The sequence below is a fragment of the Gymnogyps californianus genome, chromosome 3 (genome assembly GCF_018139145.2).
Source record: "Gymnogyps californianus isolate 813 chromosome 3, ASM1813914v2, whole genome shotgun sequence".
NCBI lineage: Eukaryota > Metazoa > Chordata > Aves > Accipitriformes > Cathartidae > Gymnogyps > Gymnogyps californianus.
The window spans coordinates 9,289,627-9,309,197 of NC_059473.1; the positions used below are offsets into that span (position 1 = coordinate 9,289,627).

At 43.1% G+C, this 19,571-nt stretch overlaps 1 long non-coding RNA gene across 5 annotated transcripts in view; it reads right to left on the reverse strand.

Annotated features, from left to right (window-relative positions):
- The window catches only part of LOC127015127 (uncharacterized), an 88,225-nt gene that overhangs the window by 17,438 nt on the left and 51,216 nt on the right, over positions 1–19,571 (reverse strand). For 4 of the 5 annotated variants that reach the window (XR_007766281.1, XR_007766278.1, XR_007766277.1 and 1 more), the window contains exon 3: positions 6,324–6,531. This is a non-coding gene — a long non-coding RNA (uncharacterized LOC127015127). The remainder of the gene's footprint in view (positions 1–6,323; positions 6,532–19,571) is intronic. The other variant, XR_007766279.1, reaches the window with a different exon arrangement.

Genomic DNA, 19,571 nt, shown 5'->3' on the forward strand with positions numbered 1-19,571 from the left:
ACTTCAGCCAAACTTTAAGTGAATCCAACTAGAGTATTATAGTGGGAAATAATTAGCAACTTTAACAACAGGGATCTTATCAGTCAAAATGTAGTAAGTATATTCTGTAATAAATTATCAATCTCCATTTTTCCTTTCAGCGCCTTCCCTTTTCCATTAAGATATTCACCATATTTGAGTTTTCTGTCTGGAATACATAAAAGACAAATAAATGACCAAAAGCTGACAAACCAGTCACTGGCTCCTCTTTCTCTTCTGCCAAAGTGTTTCTGGTATCTTTGACACCAACCTTTCTCAAAAAAAGTCTCTCTCAAAAAGAGTCTATCAAAAACCGACAACAGTTCACTCTTTCTTCTTAATACTTTCTCTGGACATTTATACTATGGCATCTCTGCCTGCCAACCTTATGGTTTATCTGTACCTCTCCACTGCAGGAGCCAGAGTCAGAGCACTGAAGCTGCAAGCTTTTGTGAGGAGCAGGTAACAAAGAGAAGTAGGTAAAAGCCCCTCGCAGCAGCCTTCTTGAATGACATATGGTAGAGCAGCATGGGAAGCCCTCATATCAAAACCCATTTCTATGCAGGTATCTGTATGCCTTAGCACACCATCCCTACCTCCAGCTCTTGCAGCAATACTGTGTTTTCAGGATGAGCCTGCAAGTTCTGCCAGCCGGGTAGTGTTTAGCAAACTGCTGCCAACACTTAGATTTCTAAATGCAGAGCTAGACCGAAAAAATAGTTCCAAGGCATTGAACTTGAACACTGAACTCCTAATAATTATGACAGAAGCCAGCTGGAGCTGTCAGGCGCTCAACACTTCTGAAAATCGAGCCAGGAGCCTAACAGCAGATGTCCATCCACTGCTGAACATCCAGGCTGCTGCTCTCTTAAGTATTTCCACACCACCAACCTCTGCCTGTGCTCAGCTAAAACACCACACTCATAGCATGCGGTTACTAAGCCCATTCCATGTCCAAAATTATTTACACATTGAATTCAGAGTGCCTTTGAGATTTTTTTTCCCCTTTGTTTCATCAATTATTTGATGGGGACAAGAGTGGTGGGAAGCATTTGCTTTCACTCATCCCCATCTCCCTTCGTAAAGTCTCTCTCTCTCTCTCTGTGTCTAATGCCTGCTTCATGTTTATTATGGTAATATTAACAGTCACAAGCCTTCCATTTTGGACAAACATCCAGGTGTAGGTTTGCTTATTTGTAGTTACGTGTTTCTCAAGGACAGGGGTGGGAACTACAGGCCAGTGCGGCTGCAACAGGAACTACAAACACTAATGGTTTCCAAAGCTCAGCATTTTAAATTGCCTTGTGTACAGCCTATTTCTTCTACTGTCAAGAAATGAGTAGGAAGCCTTGCAGCAATTTGCTCTTTAGAGAGAGCGTGGAGTGAATTATTAACACTCAAAAGTCACCCATTGCATGAACATGCACACACATAGTAAGAAGCAGTATTTGGGCAAATGTGTGGTGATTGACTGCACACCAAAGCAAAGCTCGAGTGCAGCTGCTCAAAGGCATGCCTACGTAAGACAGTCTCTAGGTCCAACGGGTTGGGCTCCTGTTCATCATGCCTTCCTGGAGAAGACGTGCAGGTCTGAAATAAAACATTTCCATGGTTGGATATGGGGCTGCTTTAAGTCTTGTGTCTGCCAGTGAAGTTCATTAATATGTGTCATTGCTCCGACTCTCACCTAGCTAATGCTGTGCATTGCTCGCTGATGCACAAAAGCCAACGCTGTGTGGCAGACAAAGTTTTACATACACCCTAATGCACCTCATGCTTGCTATTCCTCTCCAAGGTACGCAACAAAGCTTTCCCCCACCGCTGGCACTGGCAAACAAAAATACTCCTTAATGAGGCATTTCTGGGTTTGTGCTGGACCAGCGCAGCCTTATTCATGTTTCATGATGACTTCACTGATGCTGTCTGACTGGCTTTGTGTTCTTTGGTTTAATGCTTCTAGACACGAGCCCTATCATTGGTACAGCAAAGCAAAGGAGCTAGCAGAGGCAATTCTCCAGTTGCATAGCTGGCTCGCACCAGCAAAGGGCCTGGCTCTTCACTTAGCAGATGTCTCTTTGTATTAGCCGATTGTCAGAGATCATGGGGTTTTTCTTCCCTCTGACAGCACTGCTGCTATTACAATTTGTGTGGCCTCTGCAGAGAGGTCTGTCCTTGTTTGCATTCATGTCTGCATGAACCATTTGTAAGCACAGAGTCACGTTTAGTTCTGCTTTTAGCTGAACCCAATTTTCACATCATTCGTTAATGTTGCTACAGCACCATCCTGAACCATTCAGACATCTCTCAAATGCTGCCTACTACATGAAGCGTGGCTGCAAGGTCATTTGTTTCTTCAAGTAAAGATAAGGAAAAAAAAATTAATCCCTTTGACTAAGCCTTCCATATAGGGTTTTTTTTGAGGGGCTGGGTTTTGGGGGGATTTTTTTGTTTATTTGTTTTTAAATTCTGCACTAGGGTCCATAATTGAGTGCCTCAGAGGGAAGGCCACCTTCCTCCCCCACCTTTCCTTGCTCAGGTGCCACCTACCAGGTGCTACCTTTATTTTGTGGGTTTGTCTGCTGCTCCTGCTAGGACAGCAGCCACACACAGCCCGTGCTCCACTGTCTTAGGGAAAAAGCACACCTCTATCAGCAAATTTTCAGTTTCTCTAAAAAAATTTGGGGGATGTTTTTCACATTAGCCTCTGTACCTCTTTTTTACTGACATGAGCAGACTACTTCATTTGAGTCTTCATATTGACATGAAAATGCAGCTCAGAAAACACTGAAGCTGTCTTAAACCGCAGCGCTAAGTAAACTAGAAAGTCATTGTTGCACCAATAGCTTCATCTTTAATCAGCTCTGGGAGGGGGTGAGAGAAGGGAGAGCAGTGAGAGTACATGGTAATTAGATTCTCCCCCTCATCAGAATTGCATTACCGATAAATCAGCTAAGAAGACTGACTTCTTTTTAATTTCCTTGAATTTAGCCATTGCCTGAGAACCTTGTAACAACAGAGCTGCAGTATGATTAACCCATAGTTAATAACTACAGTATTTCAACCCCACTCTGCATGTGCTCAGCCCAGTATGGTCAACCATAGTCCTCTCACGCTCAGAAATCAGACTCTTGCCAGACACGGAGGAGAAGAGGAACAGAGTTACAGGTCTGAACAAGGTACGTTAGTCCATAATTATGGAGACTGATCAAGAAAAAGTGCAGGAGGCTTTGTTTTAAGGAATAATTGGCACACAAGAGTCCAATGAACAAACTTAACTTTTCCCCAGCATGTTGCCTTGCTCCTTGTTCTGTCTTTGTTCCTCATGCTCCGTCTTTTCAGGGTTGTTAAAAAGCCATGAGTTTTAGTTTTGTAAATGCCTCATATCAATTCCTTTCTCCAAGCACTGCAGATCAGCACTTTCAGATCCCCAGACTCTGAACCTTTTAGCTCTAGCAGACCATACATATATTGTATTTATTTATTTTGGAAGAAGAGAGTATGTTTTGTTCAGATATAATTATACACTGCACATTCACCCATAAAAGTGATTTGCGAATGACCTAAGCTCCACCTTAAGTGTGAGTTGGGAACAGGATCTCTGTGTTGCAGATGGATACACTGAGACAGCATAGAGAGAAATCTGCTCTGCCACCTATACAAAAAACAGAACACATCAACACTCCCCCCCCCTCCCATACACACAAAAGGACCTCTGGAAACTACACAGGCTGTCCAATTTCCCTTAAAGTCAGTGCAGATTCCTTCAATGAAACTAGACTAATCAAGGCTTCTCAGTGAAGCACTACTAAAATCTTGTGCTGTTGAACCTAAGCTGTTTGTTGCACAACACGCTGGATCACAAGGCAGTTATCGGGATAATAACAGATCACGTACATTACCATGGGATTCCAGATGTTACCAAAAGATCACAGCTCACAATTCACAAGCAGCTAATTTATGCAATTCTCTTTGATGCACCTTATTAAACACTTACAAGGCAGTCAGATGAGTTAGCAGAAAAAATAAGTCCTGCTCTTCCCCCTCTGCTAAGCTCAAGCCCAACGCTTTGCAAAGCTTTACTGCTATCACAGGTGAGTTACTACCAGGCAGAAAGATCACCTTTGTGCTGAAATGCAGTAACCTTTAACAGAAGAAAAAGAAGTTCTGCCCCCAGAACAAAGAGAGAAGTAAATTCCACCATTGGCTTGGCTGTGGTCCATCCAGCAGACAGGGCTGGAGCAGAACCTGCACAGCTCAGCTCAGCAGAGGTTCTAGGCGCCTGGGGCTGAGCTTAAATAAGCCTGCAAGTGTGGCTGAGCCCGAGCTGAGGCTGCTCAGGGTAATGAAGCTGTCCATGAGCTCGGGGCCCTCACTAGCTCCTGCAGCTGCTGCTCCAGGAAGCCTGTGAGGCAGCTGATAGAGGCACGGGCTCTGTGGTGAAGAGCTGTGAGCTGTGCCTGGTGTTAGGGAGAAGCAGTCTGTGCTCTGGTGGTGAAAGGCTAGTGAGGGTTTTTTTGGCAGTTTGCCTTAAAGCTGAACCTAGGAGACAAGTCTGTGACTTTTATTTGTATTTGGCCAGGCTAACTCAGAAAAATACCTCGCCAGAGCTCCAGCTGGCATCAGTGACTGCGCAGACCCAGGCAATCTCTGGATTCATACAAGGCCTCTGCTTAAAAGTGGCAGCTACTTGCTGACACACAGAATTGTCTAGATATTGGGAAGCAAAACTGCTTTATTTTGTAAGAAAACAGGATTCCTATTTAGCTTACAAAAGACTGCAACTCTTACAGGATATTTCCCACTGAGCTTCCCAACTGTGAAATGCTGAGCCTTTGGTGGTACCTCAGCCTGACTTGTTTGCTTATCTCAGTGACTGCAGCATCTTGCTTGTGAAGGAGGGAAGTTATGTTGGCAGAGACGCTATTCCATGACAGGCTGGGTGCATCATGCCAGTATGCTGCTTTTTGCAGTGGGTGTTTTATATAAACCTGGCTTTAAATATCCCTTGCATTGAGGGGGGAGAAGTAGAGGGAAGGGAAAACTCATCTGGGCTTAATGCCATGTTTTATATAAATAGGTGAAGGAGAAACAACTGACAAACAGCCAATATTCTTGAGCTGAATAAGGAGAACGGCAGCAGCACAAAAGTAGCATTTTGTGTCTGGCAGATCCCTTGATTAAAGCAGCCTTGTCTTTTATCTACCTGACTCAAACAGCTTGCTCTGAATGCTACCGTATTTGACCCCCCTCGGTGTACCCTGTTCCTGGCACCCTGAAGATCACACATGGTGTTTGTGACTTTTCCTGGAGCACTGTGTGCTTAAGCACTTGCAAAGTGACACATGCTGTGCACACCGTGATAGACAGCGAACCTTAGACAGGGACTGACCCTAGCCTGCAGGCAGAATAACTCAAGCTGCCTTTTTGCGTGGCAATTTTTCATAACTGCTTTAAGAGAACAAACGTAAAAGGAATAGACAGGCATCGGGGCTATCTTCTGCCTGGGTTAGCAGCTCCTGCTCCACCACTGAACTGGCTGGAGCTGGCAGGGGGGAGCAGTGCCCAGCAGTATTCATCTCTGGCATGCATGCCATCATGTTACACAAAGCACTTTAAAACCATGATGGATTAAAAAGATATGTATCTTCTGCCTTATAAAGGTTACATTAACAAAAACTGTAAATCAAAGCCATTTTCTGCTATGTGTTTGTACAATGCTTGGCACGTTCAGGTTGTAGAGGTCCCTAAGCACTGTGCTAAGTGAACAAGGAACACTGACCTCAGAGAAACAGTGTCTCCTGTTAGGGCTGAAGGGGAGAAAATTATTCATATTCTCCAGGCACTCTCAGGTGGGTGGCTTTGCACCGTGACCAGTGTTTCCCTCACTAGTGAGTCAGGGATGAAACCACAACCAATAAATTTTTGTAAGGGAAGTGGCAGGGGACCTTGTAGAAGCAAACACGGTAACTTAAAATGAGACTATGTCACATTACAGGATTTTTCCATTGAAATGACTATCATTTGTAGTTTTGTAAGTGCTGTGATAAGGCTGGCAATGGAGAGATGTGGGCAGGAGGTTTTGGAGCCAAGGGGACCCCCACAAACATCCTCCCTCTAATTGTGGCTGCTGAAAGAGAATGCAGCAGGCACTGATCCCGCAGCTAAGCCAAACCAGCTCCTACAGTCCTCATTCCTCAAATCCCAGCTGTTTCCTTCCATCCTCTCCTCTGGGCTTGGCTCCAGTATGGTTTTGCTCTATTTGCCCCCAGCAGGAAACCCAGCCCAGGGTCCCTTTCCCTTCCTACCTGCAGTCAGAAGCAGTCGGACAAAGCTAACCAGTGCTGCCCTGGGTACCTCTGTGGTGGTCCTCAGCTCAGCCCCAGGCCCTCTCAGGATGGGATGCTCTGTCTCCAACATGATCCATCTTCACAGTAGGCCTCACTGATCAGCATATCAGACTTCATGGTGTCTATACAGCCTACTTTTGGTTTGAGGTGAGGCTGCTGCCACCTGCTTGGAAGAAATGCAAAAGCATCTTTATATTATTTCAGCTACCCCTTCCCTTCCTTACCTCCTCACCCCCTGCCTCATATCTTCCCCCCCTATTTGGAGTACCCAGCCTTAAGCTCTGCGTAGCATCAACAGCAAAAATTGTAAGATAGAGACTCTGTATTAAAACATCGTTCTTGACTTCTCTGTGGACCCTCACCCACTCCCATCAGTTCTGAACTGAGTGATTAAGGATTGCATCATTAGTCTTTACTGCTTAATGAATACTGAAATACTGCCTGGAAATGAAAAGGCATGTTTTTTCTGTGACACAAACAAAATAGAAATATTTTCCACTGCAAATAGTCCTCAAAGTGTTCAGTGTCACCCTGGGAGAACCTCAGTTATGTCCCAATCTTTGAACTAAACTGAAAAGTGGGAATCTTGTGGCTGAGAAAAGCTGGGCCATTATTTTAAAGATAAGAATGTTTAATGTACAGTAACAAATCACATGACGAATGTCCAAATGAACAGGTTTTTTCAATGCTATATTCTCAGAAGCACAGAAATTAATGGTCACTTTGACTCGGGAATCAGCCAGGCAATTACACTGGCACATTCTTACAGAGTATATTTTATTAGGAAAAAAACCCAAAACTTAAAAATGCCCAGAAACACAGTGGTTTCTGGTCACTGCTTTGAACTCAATTCACCTTCACTTCATCAGTGCTACACCAAAAGGAGCGCGGAGTTTATGTTTGTGTTTAACTCTGAGTACATTCAAACCAGCTTACCTTTTCAGAAATGAGGGGTGGAAAAAGAAGAGCAAGAAGACATGGATAAAAGGTTTTCAATTTCCATGGGAAAAAAAAAAAGTAATGAAATCTAGTATGAAGGGGGTGTTATGCCCTCTATGCACTAGATTTCATCACACTTAGGAGACAGATAGAGAGGGGATATTTCACCTCCACCTCCTCTTATGGACACAGGTATTTCATGCCTTTGCAGTGCTCAAAGATGCAAACACCTTTTGTAACCGAATCACAGACATGTGGGTGGGAGGAACATTTTGGTGGCCAAATGGTTTCTTGGGCAACACCTTCTGCTGACAAAGAGCAGAACTGCCCGCAGGGAAAACAGCAGGCAGGAGCGGGAAGCAGCCGTGGTGACCTGTCCTGCACCCAACCAGCCATTTGTTGCAGCCACAGCTTTAAACACAAGAACCAGTTCTGTGGAGCTTCGTTCCTGCACCGTTTCCTCCCAGCGGTGAAGGCAGAAAATGAGTGGCACCCGTGGAAGCTGGTGATAAGTGATTTTGCTGATTAATAGTGAGGAACAACATCTGTTAAATGTTGTTGCTTTACAATTACAAAAGAGTAAGTAACAGTGCTTCTATGGAGATAACTGAAGGTGAATTCATCCTTGATATTATATCCAAACCCCTTTCTGCCATGAGATATAAGACAGGCATATAGCCATGTGCGTAAGAGTCTGATTCTCCCTTCAAGGATGTAAACCCATCCTGAAAATAATGGGATTTCCCAAGCATAAAAGTAAGGCAGTAGTGAGGTGAGGCTTGAAGACAAGACACCTAGTTGGTTTGGGGTTTTTTTGATCCTTCTTTCTACCAAGCAGGGAGTGAAGTAGATGTAGGGTAACACCAACTAAGAGAAAATGGTCTTGCAGAAAAAGTGAGCTGGCGAGGGCTGCAGCAGCTGAGGTCTGCCTCGGGGGCTGTAACCCCTGCCATGGGGGCTGGACCCTGTGCTCAGGAGTGGGACCACAGCCTGGAGCTCTTCTCATTAAACCACACCCAGGGTGATACTATATTCAAACTCTAAGAAATGTACCACTTCTTGAACACTGTGCTATCTTGATTTGTAGTATTGTTAGCAAACACTTTGAATACAGGTTAAAATCACTCAGATGAAAAATGGTCTTGTCTGGTTCAAATACAGGCATCTGATAATCAAAGGAGTTTTTAGGGCCAGGGAAATTACTTTTATGGAAAGGATTGTTTAAGAAAAAGCTGGTAACTGGGACACCTGAGATCAGGATCTTGCTTTCGGCTTGCTGTGTGACTGCAGATACACCAGTTACGGTGATAGTCTGACAACATCGCATTTCCATTACTGAAACTTGCCATGGATTCAGCACAGCAGCATTTTGCCCAGCAGCATTCACGTTTTACCTATTCATAAGCAGGAGTCAATGACTGGAAGTTTTGCAAAATATTTTTGAGAGATTAGGAATAAGGTTTCATTCTTCTTTTACCAGAATTGAAGGGAAAGCAACTCTGTAATTTTAACAGGTAGGATCAATAAGTTTGATTCTATTGATCAACTTATTACTTGTAATGCCACATAAGACAAAATTAAACCTGGGTAATTTCAGCAACATTTTAAACGATCCCAAAAGAAATGCTGGTTTAGAAAGCAGAGTTCTAGCACTCAAAATCCATGTTTTATCTGTTTTACCAAAGGCTAAAACAATCTTCCTTATATGTTTCATAAGAATATTTCTTTTGCTTTTAGCCCAGGACTAGGGATACTGGTTTTCCTAATAAACTCATGTTAGAGCTCCAAGGTGAATTCCTCTTAACTGCATTCCGAAGGATGTATTTTATGAAAATGAAAAAACTATTTACCTATCAATACTGTAGCACATTTATCAATGCAAACCAACAGCTCACTTGCCCACTTCCAACATTTCGAGAGGCAGGTTGCCCTGCCTGGGCTGTGCTGAGACATTATCTGTAATAAAGAGCTTTCAACTGCTGAGCAGACAAAATGCCTCTCCGCCAGCCAGCTGTTAATTACCATGGTCTGAGTCTAATTCACTCCTCCCCTTCCCTCCCATGCAGGGTAGCTGTTTGTTATTTTGCTGGTTGCAGCAGCATTAATTGAACTGGCTTCCCATTAAAGCTGCTGTCTTTCAGTAAGTGCCACCACACCACAGCTACTGGGTCCAACCAGGTGTTTCCAGAAGATGAGCCACCCTTGCGCTACCCTGCCTTGGGCATTTTTAATTCCAACTGATCCATAATATGCAGTATAACATGCTTTAGGGGTTGTTTGCTCCGAGCCGCCTCCTGGGAAAAGTACCAGCTACGTGGCACTGCCAGGCTGGGCTGTGTGTTTGGAGGTGGGATGCTGCTGTGTGAGCCTCTTTCACAGGGGTATGTTGTGATCCAGAAGGTGGTCACTGCAGACTACGTGTTAATAATCCATCAGAGGTGCAGGATCGGTGTCTGGGTATGCCTTCTCAATTAACAGACACACTCTGACCACTGCTACCCTGTGCTGGGCATGATAAGAGCATCACTGTTCCTTGCAGTAAAAATAAATTCAGAGTATGACAGATAATATATTTTGTTAGTCAGGAGCTCAGAGGCCCGTTCAGAAGTATAGCAATACTGACAGAATAAAGCAGCAGCACTCCCACTACGAACACCTCATCCTTCTCATTAGGAAGCTGATCCACAAACCTCAGTCTGTGTTATGACTACCCTTGCTTTTGGAGGAAGCGTATTTTAGGGAGCATTTTAGGGCAGAAACATATTGTGATGAGCCTGTGTCGGATCTTGCTGGTAGACTAAAATCCTTCCAATGGATGGGAAGAAAGCAGAGATTGTGGGCTGGCCTCCCATCTTGCATAGCCATGCACTCTGAACATACCACTCCACGTTCACTTTGATTTGCCTTGACTGTTAATTTTTCTGCCTTCAAAGTTTCTCTTTCTCTACACTCTCAGTGAAAGCAACGTTAACCTTTTTCAATCAACTACATATGTTTCTGAAAACTAGAATTTTTGAGGAAAATGAGTCAAAGTTCAGACTTTTAAAAGAAGTGCGATGAGATAACTGAATGTTATCAAAATAAAATAAGGTTCCAACAACAACCTAGACTTTCTGGAGTTTCTTAAATAGTTTAATCTGTTCATCTTTTGCAATGAGCAGACACACATTTCCTGAATACCAAAGTTAAGCAGCAGAAAGCTGTACTGAATGTATCAGTGTGCAACAGACTGCAGTTGAAATCTTCAGTGCGGACCCTGGCTGGAGCAGGGGAAATCAGTGGAAATTTTGGCATTGATTTTAATAGAATTGGGCTGTCGACTTTAACGTTTCCACCTTGTGGCCTCTGAGATGCTTTTTGTAGGGAGCGGAGCAACTTTAAAAATTGTGGGAATAAGCTGAGCTCCCGTAGGTACCTGCTTGCCCATTAGCTTCTGAGTTCATGTACCTTCCCAGGCAGCAAGAGCAGCGTGCATTTCTGAAAATGTAAGCCGCTGCAGCCCAGCTGCTCCCCACTAAGGTACTTCTGCAATTCAGGGCAATGGTCCCATCCCACTCTGTCTGAAAGGATGACCTTTCCAAGTAGACTCTAGTTTCATGAAAACAAAAACTTCAATTGCAGGACTGAAACTCCCTGGTGAGGCTGAGACACAAGGGAGAGCATCCTGCTGCCTGGGGTTGGGGTTTGCTTCCCTGCAGCATTGCAGACAGGGAGCAGTTACCTATCGCTATGCAAAAAGTCAGAGAAAACCAGCAAAAAGAGGCCAAAGGATGCAGTGAAGCCAGTCAGGAGGGAAAATCCACTAACAGATGAGTAACTGGCTTGCTCAACATGAAATTTATTCTTATACTCTTTTTGTTTTACAGTAGGAAATTGATAGCTCACTGCTTGCATGCAGGGCAGCTCCTGGCAGAATTGCTAAGAAATGGGATAAGAACTATGAGCAGAATAAGCAGTTTCTGTGTACACCTCCTCCATCACATATGGGATGAAAGTATTCCCCACAAGCATTTATTTGCAGTAGAAATAGGAGAGAGAGAGAGAGAGAGAGATGGGGCTTCCAATTAATTTTCTCCATTTCCTTCCCCACATCCTCATTGTGTTTGTTTCCTTTCCCAATCCTCGTGTCTTTGCTGGCACGAGAAAGTCAGCAGATGCTGCCCAAGCTGTGGAGATTCCCCGGATCCTTTCTGTGCATCACATACATAAACATCTCACACATCTAAATCTTCTCATCTTCCACACTGCGGAGAACTGCCCTAAGCTAAACCTGTTGCACAGAAGCTGTAAAACCAATCTTTTTTAAGAGTGGCAAAGAGGAGTCAGGATACATTTGCAGAGAAATAAAAGCCCATCATTATCAAATATGCTCGTATCACTCCTACCTACAAAGATTTTCGGGATGTAAATCTACTGAGATAGTCCTGAAACCTGAAGATCTCTCCATCCTGCCACGACAGATGTGAAAAGTATGTACAGCCATTTCCTAGCAGGCTCCGACAAAATGCAGAATCCAGTATCTGTGGATCTCTTCTACAGAAAAGCACTAATTTAAACGTCTCAATAAACTAATGAAAGACTTCGGCAATACAGAAGGAAATGTGCAACTGGTAACAAGGAAAAGTATTTAAAAGAATTGCAGGAGTAATATCTTTCAAAAATCATTTAGGAGTAGGAATTCCAGTAACTTTTAATGAGACTTCAGGGTAAAGGTTCAAAAGTGCATTTGTGTTAGATTCCAAAATGATTTAAGCAGCTGAGAATAGACAAGGTTTATGATGTTACAGAACTATAAGGGAATTTATGCACCTAAGAGTATAACCAGACAACAGTATTTTTAAAAAACTTTCCTAACCATTAATATTCTACCTACATCTTTGAAAGAACAGCTTTTTCTGGAGCAATCCTGCTAATTTTACTTGCTTTAAAAAGCAAAACCAAAATGACAGCATGTTTTGGGCCAGCTTTTGGGGGTTCATCATTCAGCTTTACCAACCAAGCCATTTCATAAAGGATCCGGATTCTCAAGCCTCAGAGCAGCATGATTGCTCCTACAAAAAAAAAAATAAAGTACATTTGCAGATGCTCAAAACTGAGCACTACTGTAAATTCTGCTACATTACTAAAAAGCTTGCACAAGAGCTGAGCAGTTCTCAATGTCAAACCCCAACTGCCAGCACCAAACATTTTTCAAAATGTAATCCAATGTAAGATAACAAATGAAACGGAAGTCCTTGAATATACTACCCAGGGCTTCTGCAGAGAGAATTTGAGGCCTGAATAAAACATATATTGAACCCGAAAGCCAGACTCCTACTGATTGCAAAAGGCTCAAAAACAATCTTAGTAAAATTTCCATGTTGTAAAATTTTGGGGGGCAGCGAGAGGAGAAATGTGTTGACTTAGGAATGGCAAAATAATGAAGTGTAAGAAAATATCTCATGGGGCAAATCCTGCACAGGTCAATGACAGCACATTACCCTACGTGCTTAGATCCTCAGTTACTGACGCTATTCACTACCAAATTATCCTCGTCCTCTGAGGGTAGTAGCACAGATTTTTTTTTTTATGCTCACAGTCTAAAGCCATGACAATTAACCTTTTTGGTGTCTGGTGCCAAACATAATCTTTTGCAAGTTTTGTACTTTTTGGTGGTTAAGGGCAACCTTAATCCCCTTCAGTGCCTGACCAGACACATTGGCGTTGAGAACTAGAGAGGAACTGTCACAATCAAGAACCTGGTGGGTGATGGGCACCCTCCCAAAGCTGCTGGGTGTCCCAGAGCTGTGCCTGCAATCATTCTGCTCCCTCATCGTGAGTTTAATATGGGAGGACCTGAAGACGAATGGACTGGAGGCCAGGAGATGGCCAGGGTTGACATCAGCAGTTCCCAGTGCCCTGAGACCTCTGTGGCTGTTTCTGTGACACTCATTACACAGAAACACCTCCCCAGGCATCAAAGAAAGCTGCAAAGAAAGATGATTTTTTTACCTGGTGCGGGAAGTGTGCTAGAGAGAGTCCCCAGGTACTGGAACTAGAGTTTCCAACATGCTTTGCAAGCCCCATTGCCTGTCTGCTGTATTTATTCCTTCCTGTGCTTACCTCCCTAATACAAGCAGGTATTTTCTCTCAGTGACAGCCACTAAGTGACTGCCCGTGTGAGGGAAAATACCACTTCATTTGGGAGACGTAGAATCTGCCTGAGAACAGAAGAACAGTAAAGTGTTGGAAAGATTTATAAGATGACACAGAGATTAAATGCCAGGGCAATTATCTCCTGAAAAATGAATTCAGGTATCATTTCCATACACTGTCAAATTACGACAGATAAACAGACCACCTAAAGAGAAAGACCTTTTAATTTTAAAAAAAGGTTTGCCTCCAGGGAGGACCAGCCAGCTGGTATTTTGTATTTCTAGCACATTTGTCACTAATGTTTTTCTTTGAAGCCTTCACTTCTCTCTTGTTGACAAAATTACTGTCACCGTTCAGTACACCTAACATACCTCACACAGATCCATCCTGCACAGACAAAAGTGACTGTCACACTTGAAACAGCTGCCCTTGCAAAAGGGGTCCCACAGGAAATTTTTATACGATTGGAAAGTAACACTTCAAACAGTCTGGATACAGCTTAGTCGCCCATAATGAGGTAAACTGGTAGTTTTTCAAAATGCTTACATGAACCAGCCTTTCATATTTTAATAAGCAGGTGCAAAAAGAAAGAATTAAAACTTCCCATTTTATTGGGATACATTAAATGTGTGTTGCAGAGGATGCATGAAGCAGTCATAAGGCTTGAAATTACAGCTTTGGGAAATTAATTTCCAAGGCAGCCTGGCTTTGGGTGTCTGAAGTCTGCTATATGCCTTTTTTTCCCCCTCATTATCCCAGTACTTCCTAGAGATCTGTATCCATTGGCCTTTTCTATACTCTGTAAATCTCTTGTGAGGAGGACTGTCATCTTATTCAGTGCCGCAGGTCCTATTCCGTAGACACAGATATTAAGCATTTTGCTAATGAAAGTGCTAAATAATAATAAAGACTGATGGTTTTTTGATATAAAGTATGCCTGGGGATCTGAAAGACAGAGGATAATACAATACTCTTGCTTTCTCTTTCCCTGTGAATTGGCCAAATCTTAGTGAACACTGGATCAATTTTCAGCCACTTCAAAATGAACAGGATCAGAATCTGCGGTCTGTTGTTTCTAGAAGGTGGTAGCTGTTAGCAGGAGTATTTTCAACGTCTACTCTTGGCTAAATATGATAACTTATGCTGGAATGGCTTCTGTAAAGATGCACAGCATGAACAGATTGCATTTGTTGTTTTAAAAAGACAGTGCAAAAATCAGATGTCAGTTGATACACCAGCTAATGAGAAATAATAGGAGTAATTTTCTGTTCTGTTTTGCTTTTATAGGGGGTACAGAGAAGTACAGAGAGGAAATTAGGAGAAGCCATCAGGACAGGCTCCGTTAGTGCCTTTTAAGACAAAATGCTTATTCATTTCAACAAAGAATTCATCATGTTCAGAAGGATTTGTATGCTAAATCAACAGGTCTAATATGATAACTAGATTTCGAAAGTTGACAGATGCCTAGAGGTACATAAAAGAAACTTGTGTATTTCACCGCAACATGCCTGAGCTTTTAAAGTTGACCCCTAAGGCTGTGGGGGAAGATAAAGCAAGATAACCCTTGTAATAAAGTGCAAAAATCACTGTCTTCACTCCCTTCATCATACATCATCTCCCATAAGCTATTTAGGAGCCTTCTCAACACCTTATTGCAGTAATGGACTTCAAATACTTGCTACTTTTGAGCCCAGAAGATTAACTTGTTTTGGTTCAGTGTGTCAAAGCAACCTGCTCAAAGAAAGGGCTAAGAAAATGCATCATTATTTAAAATAAAAGTTCACCTTCTCCTTTGCAACTTCCAATTTAGCCATCAGCAATTTTCCATCTCATAGGTCTCATTTTTATATCCTTAGCTTTAACCACAAGGCAAGGGACCATTCAGTAAATGTGTTAATAACATAAGAGTCATTTTCAGTCTCGCATCTCCTAGGTGGCAGAATTCTTGGAAATTAGCAGAATGTCAGTGGCTAATAATTGCCGAGAAACACGTGGGTCCATTTGAGGTACAACCACAGCCCACTATTGATAAGGCTTATCAGCTTTCCTCAGGTACAACAGCCTGCTGAAACCAGCTTGGAGCGTAGGATTTAACATAAAGGATTACTTGTTTTGTTTTCTCTCCCTTAAGAAACTTCTTACACCTACCTAAGGGTCACTGTGCACAGGAGAGAAAGCAAGAATGGGATAATATTAAGTTTCCTGGAGTGTCTGCTCCTAAAACGAAGCAGGAAAGGTGAGAAAAGGAGAAGTATCTCACCAGGTCCTGTATTCCTGTGGGAAGTCTGGATTTTTTCTAGCATCTTCTGAGGCTCTTGGCAATTGGCTGCACTGCACAGCTGCAGCATCCAGACACGAAGTAGGTGACTGCCTTCACAAATATGGAACTGATGTACTGCTCCCTGCTCAGCAAACCTTCATGAAATGACCCGAGTAGCCCTCCACCAAAGCAGAAGCTAGATTTAGTCATGGGTTTCTGTTTCTGGCTGTTCCTATTAGAAGCTTTGCACTCACAGTCTGTCCTCAACACTTTTCAGGTACATCTTGTTTCTCACATTGCTTTATAATATCAAAATTCTTTTAATTGCGACTGGACAAGTGCTTGAAAGGCAGAGATACACTGGGAAATCTTAAGCAGCCAAACAATTGCATAAAAACCCCAAACTGAAGTAGCCATAGGCTGGAAGAGAATTGGGGACAGTCTCACTTACGTGAGCCTTGTACTTACTCTTTTCTATGTACCTGCTTAATGGCCACTGCTGGTGACAATGCTGACCTTGAACCACAGGTTTGCACCAGCACAGCTGCTCTGAGGTTGTTTCAGAGGGAACCACATTTCACAACAAGCCTTACTCTGAAGCAGGGTGCCTCAGGTCCTGTAAAAGCAAGTCACGATGTTTTATTTAACCCCCTCAAATATATGCTCATCATAGCTGAGAACGATCTTAAAACTTGTTGAGGACTAATCAGATGTGAAGCAGTGATCACAAGGAAACAGCTGTTGTAACTTTGACCATTCAGTGAGTTGCCTTTTATTTTTATTCATGTTTCAGCCCTGGCACACGTGACAGCTTATGGCTGCCATGTTCCAGAGTATTAAATGCACTGCAATATATTGGAGGAAAATAAAGCTGTGCTGAAAAAAAGGCAACCTTATTATAGGCTTTATCTCTTTGGACATAAATCTGAAGGTTTCAAAATCTCTTTACCCCTTACCCCCTTCTCCTGCTCTCATCACCATCTTCCCATCAGCGTACTCCCTTCCAGTGTGTTTCTCCCCGAGTCTTTGGCTCAGCTCAGTTTCCCCAGTCTCCCTCCCTGAACTGAAGCTCCTTTTTATTCCTCTACTTTGGAGTATCAGCCATATCTTTCTCAGCAACCCTACGCTTTCATTTCCCTTTCTGTGAACAGACTCAGATCAACCTGCTGGTGCCAGATGCACGGTCTGAGCAATGTTTCAGCTATAAATTCATAGCTACATTGGCTGAGCTGCGATCAAAAGATGTGGCAAGAGGTATCAAAGGCAGACCAGAAGGCACAGGAGTTTGCCTTGCTAGTGGTGCAGTTAAGCTCTCTTATCTATGCCAAGGGCTCTTTTTTGATAATTGCTTGGCAGTATTGTCTGATCTGCTGGAAGATGTTACTTCTAAGGCAGAACATTTTCAGTCACTGCAGCCATCCAAGGAGGTAGAGGGAGGAAAGCCAACTGAAATTCAATTTTTCATAATGAGGAAGGAAATGAATTTGCAGTTTCTTGTTTCCAAGTGAATTCCCTACCATGAATTGTGAGGCTGCAGGCTCAATGCCATTAGGACCCGGCAGACAAACTGGAGCCCTCCCACAGGTCCTTTTGGAGAACAAACCCTGAGGTGAGGGCAGCTGGGTCACCCAGTGGGACAGATCAGATTTATAAAGCCTGTATTTATCCCATGCAGTGTAAAACAAACAGACTCATCCCAAAGCTGAAGCTTTAACGTGGGCACTAGCTTCCTGCGGGAGTCATTCTCTGAATTTTGCAGGCCGAATTGAGCCGCTTATTTAGCCATTGCTTTGTGTCCTGTGCTTTAATGAACATGCTTCATATTTTGTTCTGCTCCTGTCCTCAGCTGCTGTCAACAGGCAAAGCATTATTGATGTTCTCGAGAGAGCCAGGCTGCAAGTGCTTTGACCATGGGAGCAAATCAGGTTAAAAAAGGGCTCACTGGGCAATGGTCTGTTACTCTGTCTACCACAAAGACCAAGAACTAGCAGAAAATGGTGAGAACAGGTATTTTGTGATACCTCCCCCATCCTCCAGTAAATTCTTGGCTGAGTCACACCTCGGTTGTATCATGTCACCAATTAAAAGGTGTTGAAAATGTTAAAACAAGTATTAGCAATTCTTGAGGGCCTGGAGGTTTTTCCAGGCAATTTGAATCAATATATTCAGACTTCTCTGGAAAGGGAAGTGTGGCCTCTCTCCTACCTTGGAGGATAGCACTAACCATTCAGTCATTTAATTTTGGAGCAATGGATCTTCCATGTTTTGTGGCTGGGTTTTTGGTTCTGGTTTATTTGTTTTCATACAGTATGGCTGAAAGGAGTACAGGATGCCCTTGCCAGAGCTGTAGTGTAACCTTTATGGTTTTCCTGAGAAAGTAATGATGATTTTGAGCTTTTTTTTATAGTCATCTTCAGTACATATATACATGTACACACACATACATAGGTATTTTTAAACTTAGGCTTCTGGAGAAATATACTCAGATGCATGTCTGCTCTCCTAGCTCTCAACATTGTTAGATGCAGAAAATTTTCCCTGAAAATCGGGTTACACATCAGCATGCTGCTGAGCTTAAAATTACCAAGCCCTACTTCTCAGGGTTGCTTTTGCAACCTGCTTCAGAACAAGTTTCTTTGCCCCAGAAAAAGCATTTTGAGTATTTCAAGGTAACATACAAACGTTGGCAATATCCACTTTTGAAACAAATTGCAACCCTAATCTTGCAGGCAAAGATGAGCTGACAGATGAGCCCTGCCAACAACCCAGCTTTGACAGCAGGGAGATCACCTTCCTGGGAGGTTACAAGACACATGCTTAGTTAGAAGAACCTCATGTTCTCTCTAGAGAATGAGAAGGATGACTGCACAATTGGGAGAAATCACCTCAAAAAGTGCATGGCTTGGCTTAGGCAAGAGAACTCCAGAAATGGGACCTGGCATGGTCTACATGGAAGGGACGTGGGGACTACATGGCTCAGTTAAAGGTTGTACCAGCGAGGCAGGGAGACTACAGCCTCCATATGGGCAACTTCCTTTTATCACTTTACCCTCATAATCTGCCTCTGAACTCTGTTTCATGAAGAGCCAAACATTTCTCCAATATATATCCTTCTGCAAGGCTGCCCCTTCAGATGGACACAGGCACAGGCTTCTTGTGTAACCTGTGTAATTAACACAAGCCTTTGAAAGCTGTTTCTTTTCTCTTCCCCACAGTAAAGATGCAGGAGTACACCACACCGATGACCTGGACAGATAACATCTCAGGGTAACATACCTGTTAAAGCTCTAATCAGACCTAGCCTTGCCGCTTGTGCTGAGATTGCAAAAGGAAACGGCAGTTTCCTCGTGCTTGGGATACCCATTCAATGAGGGAAGGTGAGAGCACCCTTAAGTCCATTGCTCTCTGCATGAAAAGAATCAAGGATTCATTGGTCCGAAAAGCTCTTCCATCAGTGTCATCCACTTTCCTGTAAAATACCTGAATGCCCACTAATCCTTGGAGAAAATGAGATTTTATCACTTATTGCTGAAAATCAGTACTATCACCTTGCAGGTACATTGCTCCTCGCAAAGCTGAGGCAACAGAAATGGTTAGAGCTGACTCCTTCTCCCTTGCTTTCACAGCAGCCGGTGATTGTTTACAGGTAATTTCCCACCTCTTGGCTGAGGAACTGGAACTTCCAAATTTTAAGAACAGAGCATGCCCTAAGGCTATCATTTGCACCTTGCAAGAGAAGTCCTTAAATTTATGAGGAGGTGTAACATCTCTGTTTGGATGGTAAACTGAGGCACAGTCTTAAGACCCAGGAGATAGTATCTGTCTGTGCTGTTTTAGTATAGACATAGGTACATGCTCACACTGAGTTCGGA